Here is a 9561-nt window from a genome sequence, read left to right on the forward strand (position 1 = left end):
ATATATTAACACAGTATTTATGTAATGTTTTATATACTATAATTTGCTTTCTTTTTTAAAAGATTATTCCTTAACCTTTATTGTTACCACTAAACAAAACACTATTTTCCAGGAGTCTGAAATTACTGTGTTGTGTTCAATGCCATCCCCGAATTTGAAGACAGGAGGTATTTTATTCATTTAAATTTCACACTGGACTATAAGATGCACAGAAGAATTAAACTAAACAAGGTACCAAGCTTTGGCAAACTCACAACACATATTACAATATTGAAACTTCTGGCTTATTAACTTTCACTCTTCACTACATTAAACATTTTGATGTCTACAAATCTGTGTTTTGTAACCTATCCTAGTACTGAACAAAATTATAAATGATGTATGAATCAAGAATATTAAAGTTGAAAATAAAAACAAAATTTAGGTAGCCTTAACCGTAAAACCTGAGAGACTTAAGTCACGAAATATATGTTCCAACCTTATCACAAATTGTGTGACTTTGAATTCACCTCTATGAGACTCAGTTTCTCATCTGAGTAAAAACTGTAACATATAACCTATGTATTTCATAGTAGCTAGAAAGGTAAATGAGATAATACATATTTATATCTTTTGTAAATACCAAGAAAATAATATTTGCTGTTATTATAACATATATATGTAAGAAATATAGGTACAACATAAAAAAATCTTTTCAAGATGCAACACAATAACTTACGTTAAAATACACACCTTTTTATTAAATTAAATGTAGCTTAACATTTCTCTTTAAGCTACAAATGTACTTGAAACTACCCATAAAAAAAACTAAATCCCTTTATTTTCTCTTCTCAAATAAAAACTGTCAATCAAGAGTTAATATCTGTGCATCTTCTTCCTCAGTGCTCTGGAACCTGGCTGTCAGCTTCACTGCAGACAGCTAGTGAAAGACAGCTTTAATAAACAGAACGGCTGGTTTGTTCTCAATTCTTGCTTTATTTTACCCTTAAAGACTTCTTTGAGTACCTCCCACACCTATTCGGGATTCTTTAAAAGGACAATGCTGTTTTGTATCTTATTTCTGATGACTATTATTTTTTGTTTTTTGCTGCTTGAGCTTCTTGTTTTTCCAATGCAGGTGCTGTATGAGCCCGCACCCTTGGGACTCCTTTTGGTGCATCCTAATTTGACCCAACAAACTCCAACAGCCTCACGCATCATTTCTGTTTAGCCAACTTCCAAATCCATGTATTTTTCCCAAACTCCCTCCTAAATTCCAGTTCTATATTTCTAATTGTTGACCAGAAATTTCCATTCATACGCAGGTTATTCTGTGATAAGGTGAAAATCACTATTTTTCCTTTGTCTGAAACCCCCTCCCTGACTTGGTTGGTACTTTTGGTAATTCCCCAAGCAGAAATTTTGGAATCATCAGTCATGTGCGCACCCTTCCTCAGTTCTCAGTTCTGTTACCTACTGAGTCCATCTCTCTGATCTGTCTCTCTAGTCCATCTGCTCTATTTTCTATTTCTATTTTCTACTGTTTCATTGGGACTTCATTCTTCTTTGAAATTCTTTTACTGGCTGTTATGCAATCTCTCTGCTTCTGTCTCTCACAATAAAAACCCATCGTATTAGATAGGATAACAAGGAAATAAAAATGCTCCTCTCCTTTTGATGCCTACTAATTGCCTAGAAAATAAACTCCAAACTTTTGCATGGCATTTGGGATTCCTATCGATCTATTTCTAACCTATTTTTCCAGTCTCATTCTGCCCACACTGTTATGTCTCTAGGACCTGATATAAATTTCCAGTTTCATTCTCTGGTTCATGATGTTCCCTTGTTGCTATGGTTGTACTTCATTTGTTAAAAGCCTGTACACACTCCGGGCCCACGTGTCACTCTTACAGTAATACCTTCTCTACCCTGCCTTTTGGGTAAACTTAGCCACCATTGTGTACTCTCCTATTGCTATTAAAATTAAACTTCAGTTGTAAAGTTTATTTCCTGCAGTGTATTGGACTCAAAAGGAAAAAGTCTTAACCATTTTGGTTAATTTATGCTTAACATCATACCTGACAAATAGTAAATATCCAATAAATATTAACAAATTCCTGCTTTATATAATAATGAGAATAACATTTTAGATAGTCTTCATTGAGAAAATATCATAGTTTTAGTCAATTATCATTAGAATTAAATAAAAATCATTTGCATTTGGTAATACTAGTGAAAATATACTCCAAAGATGAATTGTCCACTATAACCCTCCACGTTTTACACAAATCAGTTCACTTTTCCCTTGCCATCAGTTTGGAAAGAGAATGAAAGTTATGTAAAAATCCAGCCAAGTAGCTCATTGTCTAAGTGATATAAAGCCAATCTGTGCACCAAAGTTAAGGCCATCTCCAATGCAGGAGAAAAACTTTTCAGGATGGCAGGATGTACAGAGGTTGAGATCTTGGTTCTGGTCCTGAATATTCTGTGGAAGAATTCCTCCTTGTTCCAGAAGAATACTGGTGGCTTTATGGATGTCAGTGTAGGAATTTGGTGAGTCAAACAGTTGTACGCATGTAAAATGAAGATTATGAAATGCCCTTGCTGATTCTCAGACCCCACATGCTTTTATGACAGGATCTGCAAAAACTATAGGTATACAATTAGCACCAAGTGCTGCAATTGTGACTCCTCTCTGATTTGTGGTTATTCCATCATAAAATTCAGGCTCCTTTTTTTCCATGACCCAGAATTCATTCACATGATCAGTCTTTACTCAGTAAAATTTCTCTGTATTAAATCCTGCAGTATCTGCCAACCTACGCAGGTTTTCCTGAACAACTGTTTGGGGATCTCTCCGTCTGGAACTCCCGAAGAGACCGAATGAGTGGTATGTAAGATATCCCACCTGTCCTTGTAGTAAACCCACGTATGAAAAGGTCTAGGATCAAATGATCATGTTTATTTCAGTGCACTGCTTCAAAAGGCCATCTTTTACCTGTAAGTCTTCAAACTCAAAACTGTAAACCTCAATGAATATTGGTCAATAAAAGCTTTCATTAATTTTTTCCTGTGTACTGCTACAATCACCTTACTGCTGCTCAAATTTTTCCCATCAAATTTTTGCTTAATTGTATACAAAGAGGCAGCCACACTCGGATTACTAACAGTCTCGAAGTCTCTCAGGAAGGATGCTTGTTTCCAATTCACGGTTATCATGTTCACGATCCCATTCACAGCTGATGTTACTGCAGCATATTATGCAGAAGTACTGGGCCCTGCCCGCATCGTGGTATCGGACAGCATTCAGTGTCTTCAATACTGTCTGAACGCAGTTTTCCTGAGGGTTCAATTCCAAGCCAAATAGATCAATCAAAATTGCTTCTGCCATCCTCCAATACTGTGTAAAGTTCTTCAAAGAATACTTGGATGCCAAACAAATAATCTTTCTGCCCCAGCCGTCCCAAGTCATCTGCGGGTCTGTGCGTCCTGCTGCCTCTCCTCGCCTCTGCTCCCGTCTCTCTGTTCTGCTTCCTCCTCACGGTTCCGCTCCCTCCTCACGGTTCCGCTCCCCACTCACGGTCCCACTCACAGTCCCGCTCACCACCCCGCTCACTGCCGAGAGTCCCTTTGCCGTCACTGGTGTCTGTAGCGAGGCGCGGGTCCTCGGGGCGGGTGTAATTTACTTTCTGATTTGGTTTTGTTCACATGATTTTGGATGTACTGAAAATTGAATTATAATTGAATTAGATCTACCAGACTTTTTCTCATTAACATCTGTTTCTTTTGTGCAATAAAAGTACTTTTCCATCATGAGTTGTACTTTGTGATTAGATTTTAAATTTTAATTCTTTAATCCATTTTATTCAAACTCATTTTGTTTCATTATTTATTTACTTATTTACTTATTTTTTATTTATTTTCTGTCTTTACCAGACAAGGTCTCGCAATGCAGTTCAGGCTGGCCTTGAGCTCACTTTGTAGCCCAGACTGGTCTAGAACTTGCAATGATCCTCCTGCCTCAGCCTACTGAGTGCTGGGATTGCAGGTGTGCGCCACCACGCCCGGCCATCATTTTGTTTTATAGAATGTGACTTTTTCTCTCCAATTCTACTTCATAAATAAGCCATCCTTTCTCCACTGACCTATGACAAGCCAGTTAACAGATATTAAATTATTTTGTACATAAAGGTCTCTTTCTGAACAATCTATTGTACTCTATTTGTCTCTCTGGTTATATTTGTTCAAGATCTATTCTTTGAACTTGGAAGATTTACTCTTTAAACAATCACCAGGCTTTTTAACAACAACCACAAAACCCTGTTCATCGATTAGGGATGTGTGGAAAAAGGAGTTATCCCCGAGTCTCTGGGAATCTAGGAGAGGAAAGGGAATTCTCAAAGGAATATGGAATCACCTAGTCAAGATCCTGAAATGTGTCTGGCTTTGAAAAAGTCATAAAGTGCTGCTATTAATACCAGCCTAGGAGTCTATTCTCTGGCTCTCTGACCAGGGTCAAGAGAACAAACCAGAGAGTATGTGCTGAGGTAGAAAGCATCTTGAAAAAGGCATTTTTTAACCTCTCTGGGCCTCAATTTTAATTTTGTAATGTAGGTTAAAATTGGACCTACTTCAAATTTTAAGGGTTAAAAAAACATTTCATAAGTGGGAAGACCCTAGACTCAAATGGATGGGAACATTGGAGAATTATTTTCTGTAGATGAATAGGAGGGGCCCCACACATAGTCGGCAGAGAAGTGATATCTAACCCTCTCTGCATGATAGCTCTGGACTCATCAAAGACCCAAGAACACAAAAGAATGGGAAACTTACAGGGGCCCCATAGGGAGATTTTCACCTTGTATTTAAGTAGTCCTTGAAGCACCTACCAGTTCTCTCCCAAGGATCTCAGGTCCTTGGACTTGGAAATAGTGATAAAGAAGAGATGTTGTCTCCTTTAGAGAGAATCCTGTAAGATTTCCTCTTTTCCAACAGGAGCTCACTGAAGTTAAAAGCCAAAATTCTCCTGCTCAGAGAGCCTACATATTGAAGAGAGAGACCTACCCCTGATCCTCAGGAAGCCCGTAGGACAGTATGATTCCCTATGTTCTGAACTTGGGAAATTCTTCATCTGAAGGCTAAAACACTGTCAGTGTCTTTTTATTACACCTGATCCTAGTGCAGAGAGGCCTGGAATTGCAGAGTTTACAACTTATAGGGATTCAAAATGCCCTTTACTCAGGGTTTCCATGCCAGGAAAAGAAAGAGGAAATCCACTGGTGGTGGTCCAAGGAGGGAAAGACACAAGAAGCCAAGATAGGAGAAAGGCTGACCTGGGCACATTATCATGGACAGATGGTAGCACTAATGTGTGTAAAAGTAGAGGAAGTATTAGGGAATCTCCCTGGAAATGGTGGAGCTGACATCTCGCCATAATCTAAAACTCCAGTCAGACAACAAAATGAAGATAGGTCTTCCACAGAATTGGAGTACATTGTTTCCGGAGCCTGACATTCAGGATGAATATTGGTGTGTGTGTGCGTGTGTGTGTGTGTGTGTGTGTGTGTGTGTGTGTGTGTGTTCAATTAATTTAGGGTTCTACTGTATAAGCAGTGGTAGCAATTGAAACTCTTTGAGGTCTTTCTGTAAAAGTGATATTTATGGTTTATTTGGGCTATCACGGTCTACACTTGTAAAGCATGAATTACATGCAGTCATTTTGTAATTTTTGCTGAAGGAGGGAGTATGGTAAACTTCTTTGGGAGAACAGAGGTAGAGAGAGTGAGGGTCTCAGTTAGAAAGAGGGTGACATCTAAGTGATACATCTATCATCTGTGTCCCTGCCTAGTTTAGTGTGTTTGTTCTTCAATTATTGTTTGAAAACCCCGCTGTGATATCCGTCCTTATTACGGATGTTAGGATTTCCAGTTGATTTTCTCAAAGTCTCCACCAGCAGGGGGAGCTAGAAGAAATTTGAAGACTGACAGGCCCAACCACACTCCTGTCTGCTTCCTATATGTTTCCATACCAATGTGACTTCCTCCCTTCAGAAGGTATCATTTGTTTCAGGCATAATAGTGGGTCCCAGTCCACAATTTCTCCAAGTCTCACAGAATCAGCCTAGTTGTGTCTTCTTGGAGTCCTAGAACCAGCCTTATCAGCACTCTTTCCTCAAAAGCCTGGATTTCAGCTACAGGAAACTTCCTCCTAAGCCCAGTTTCACCTGTGTCAGTGAGAAGGGTCTCCTGCTCAGACTAAGATTTAGCTTTCATTGGATCTCTTGCTCAAGTTTCTAAGTTGTAATACTAGTAGCACATTCCCTATGGAGGCAGAAGTCAAAGTTACTACCTCCTCAAACTGGCTTTGACCTCTAATGGCCTGTTCAATTTCCCAAAGCCAAGTTAGAAGTTGTTTATATAAAGTTCTGTCTGTTAAAGTACGCATCGTAACTTCTACTTCCTGACTGACAGACTGAGGGTTTTTTTTTAGCTCTAAGGAGGGCCAGAGTCTTTAAACCAGGCAATGCTGTTCTTGTGCACAGACGACAAGGGAACAGACCTGAGACAGGACTTGCTTGTCGTTCTCAGCATGTTTACAAATAAGAGAAACAGTCTGGAACAAGATGTGAGCAGAGTCTGTTTTATTATTTCATGTCTGCTAGAGGATGGGCAAGAAGATAACACAGAGAATTGCGTAGGACTACTACTCAGGGTTTCCAGGTAGTTGGACAGATGGGATCAGAGGTCACAGATGAGTTTCTCTGAGGTCACAGATTTCTGGATATTACCTCAGAGACATTTTTCAGGACAGAGCTTGAAGTTTTCACTAAAATCTTTGAGCTTTAAAACCTTAAGGAAGATGAGGCTACCCCTTGCATGTCTCTAATTCTCTTCTGAACTCAAGATCCACTTCAGCAGCAGCCTCCAGACTGCTGGCTGCTGCCCCCGCCACAGCAGCTGGAGCCCCCGGAGGGCTGGCTGCAGCAGCCAGAGCTCTGGTGTCTGTGGCGGTGGGACCTGCGGGGCCTGTGGTGGCTCAAGCAGCAGCCACCACCCCCGGAGCTGCAGCAGCCCCCAGAGCTGGAGCCACAGCAGCCCCCAGAGCTGACACTGCAGCAGGAAGAGACTGGGGGGCATTTAGGGGGACACTTCGGGGGGCATTTTGGTGTAGGACACTTGGGAGGGCACTTGGGGGTGCACTTGGGAGGCGGCTGGCACTGCTGCTGGTTCTGCTGGCAGGACATCGTGGTGGGCAGTGGTTCAGGAGCTGAGGGAGAGTAAAACACATGTCAGACCATGGCCCAGGTCATCACTGAACACTTTTATCCTTTCAGCTTAATTTCCAGTTCTCTCATTTTGAAAGTCAGGAAAATTACCTCTGACTTTTTTTTTAAAAGCACTCTTTGTAGTTTGTTAAATGCTTTCTTCCTGAGTTTTATTTCAAGCCTCATTTGGAAAATTGTCAAGCAATATAATCTCCAAACACACAAAAAAATGGCTTCTCATTAAAATCTCCTAAGCATAGGAGAAAAGATGCAAAAATATCCTGAGAAATCACTTTGAAGATACCACCATGTATTACAGCAGCCTTTCCATAATTGTGTAATGTTTGTATTGTTCCTATGCTATTTCATAAATGGATGTATGTTTATTACTATGTGTTTCCTACAACAACCATTGAGAATAGTCAATGATTATTCAACTGGTCACTCATGTATGGCTTTATTTATTTTCTTAAGAAACCACTTTGAAGATACCAAAGTATAATACAACAACCATTGATAATAACCTACCACTTTTGTCTGTAGCTCACTATTATTCATCTATTTGTTTTCCTGAGAAACTATCTTGTAGATAACAATATGTAAAACAACAACCATTGATAATTTCTTACCACTTTGTCTGTAATTTGGTAAGACCCCCTATTACTATGTTATCCTTCTTTTACTCTTTAAAATAATAATAAAAGAAATTATAAATTGCCTGTAGTTTAGCATTAATTCTGGTACATCACCAAGAGTTCTGAAAATGTCAGATGGAGGGAGCAGTTTAGATATGAAAAACTCTTTAAGAAAAAACAAAAGGATTTCCTTTTGGTAGAAATTTGAAAATGTTTTGGTTTTGAAGAATATGAAGAACTGTAACTACAAAGCAACTTGAAGTCAGTTTGTCCCAAACAAATCAATCTATGAATGAAGAATCTGAAGCCAAGAAAAAGAACCTGAAGCCAAAAGAAGTGAATTTGCCCGTCCGATGTTATCAGTGCAATACTGATCAGTTTCTAGGTTCCCGACCTCTAATCCAAGACCCTGTCCTTTAAAGCAGTCTCCTTGTTGAGTCTAACCAGAACCACAGGTGTCCCTATGCCTTTCTTCCTCTAAGTACCAACATCCTCAGCACCTTTCTTCTAAACATAAGCATGGCTATATTTTGAAAATTATATTCCCACTATGCAATCCCCTTCAGCATAATCTAGTGGCCAGCATTTTTATCTGAAACCAGAGAAATTCCTTCAGCCATTATGATCAACCTGGTTTCTCTAAAATTGTAGCACATAGGTCCAAAAGTCTTCGCAGTTGCTCTTGATCTCTCTTACCCCACACCTCACCCTCTGCTTTCAAATTTCCTGCTCCTCTCTTGTCAACCACAATGCCAATTTCCTAGGTATCCAAGGCTCCCTCCTGCTCTGATCTGAGCATCACTGTAAGGAAGTCCCCGCTTCTGTTCACACTGGACACTTACCAATGTCAGAAGCAGCACAGGATCTCTGGACACCTCAAGAAGTGAGTGGATGGAGGTACTCTGCCCTGATCTCTTTTATCCTCATCTTGAGCGCCGCTCCCAGGGTGTGAGGCAAGGCTTGGGCATGGAAAGACTTGCCTCCTCCACCCACATTGTACTGTGACAGGTGATGACTGGGAGATCCTCATCTACCCTCCATCCACTGAGCTCAGAGCAGGCAGAAAGAAACGGCACCATTCCTGGAGCACTCTGCTCTTGTGATGACTGTCCTCACAGTCGTGTGTTCATGCTTATAAATCCTGGTCACACAACTCCTTCTTTTCTTCTATCCTAGATAATAATTATTTTCCATCTATATCTTTGGTTATGCATGGTTTAGTGTAAAATGTGGTTTATCTGTGTATGTGTTTGTGTGTGGGTGCACATATGCAGTATAGTGGTTGAGAAAAGAGACCTTTCCTAGATAGCTCAGCAAAGTCTAAATTTCTTTTATGTGGAGATAATGATAGAAAGTTCATCTTTGAAGGATTAAGAAAATATTAATATGGTGAAAGGAAAGTACCCAAGATAATGCACAGCATGTTCTAACATTCAGGAGATTGACGGATAAGTAAATAAAGGAATAGATAGATAAATATAGATAGATGATTATTGTAGGGAATGCCTAAAGCTGGAAATATTTTGGTCCTGAGAAAAACATCTTGCCTGAGACAATTCCAGTCATTAGTCATTAAGCAATCCTGTGTCTTGTGATACTAACTTTGTCAAAAGTATAAACACCCCTACTACTGCTGTTCAGTTCCTCTTCTTCCATTCAGAAAGAGGGCTCCACCTGACTTCA

General features: G+C 39.8%; 1 long non-coding RNA gene and 1 pseudogene across 1 annotated transcript; both read right to left on the reverse strand.

The window, feature by feature from the left end:
- Nucleotides 1–2926: 2926 nt before the first annotated feature.
- On the reverse strand, nt 2927–3370 carry LOC102018045 (annotated as a pseudogene).
- A 3232-nt stretch (nt 3371–6602) lies between these two features.
- Nucleotides 6603–8829, reverse strand: LOC102013892. The gene is made up of 2 exons (XR_265141.2): nt 8721–8829; nt 6603–7245 (listed from the first exon to the last, which is right to left on the reverse strand). It is a non-coding gene; the product is annotated as an uncharacterized LOC102013892 (long non-coding RNA).
- Between the last annotated feature and the right edge of the window lie 732 nt (nt 8830–9561).

Source organism: Chinchilla lanigera, unplaced genomic scaffold (genome assembly GCF_000276665.1).
Source record: "Chinchilla lanigera isolate Chin_1 unplaced genomic scaffold, ChiLan1.0 scaffold00191, whole genome shotgun sequence".
Lineage (NCBI taxonomy): Eukaryota > Metazoa > Chordata > Mammalia > Rodentia > Chinchillidae > Chinchilla > Chinchilla lanigera.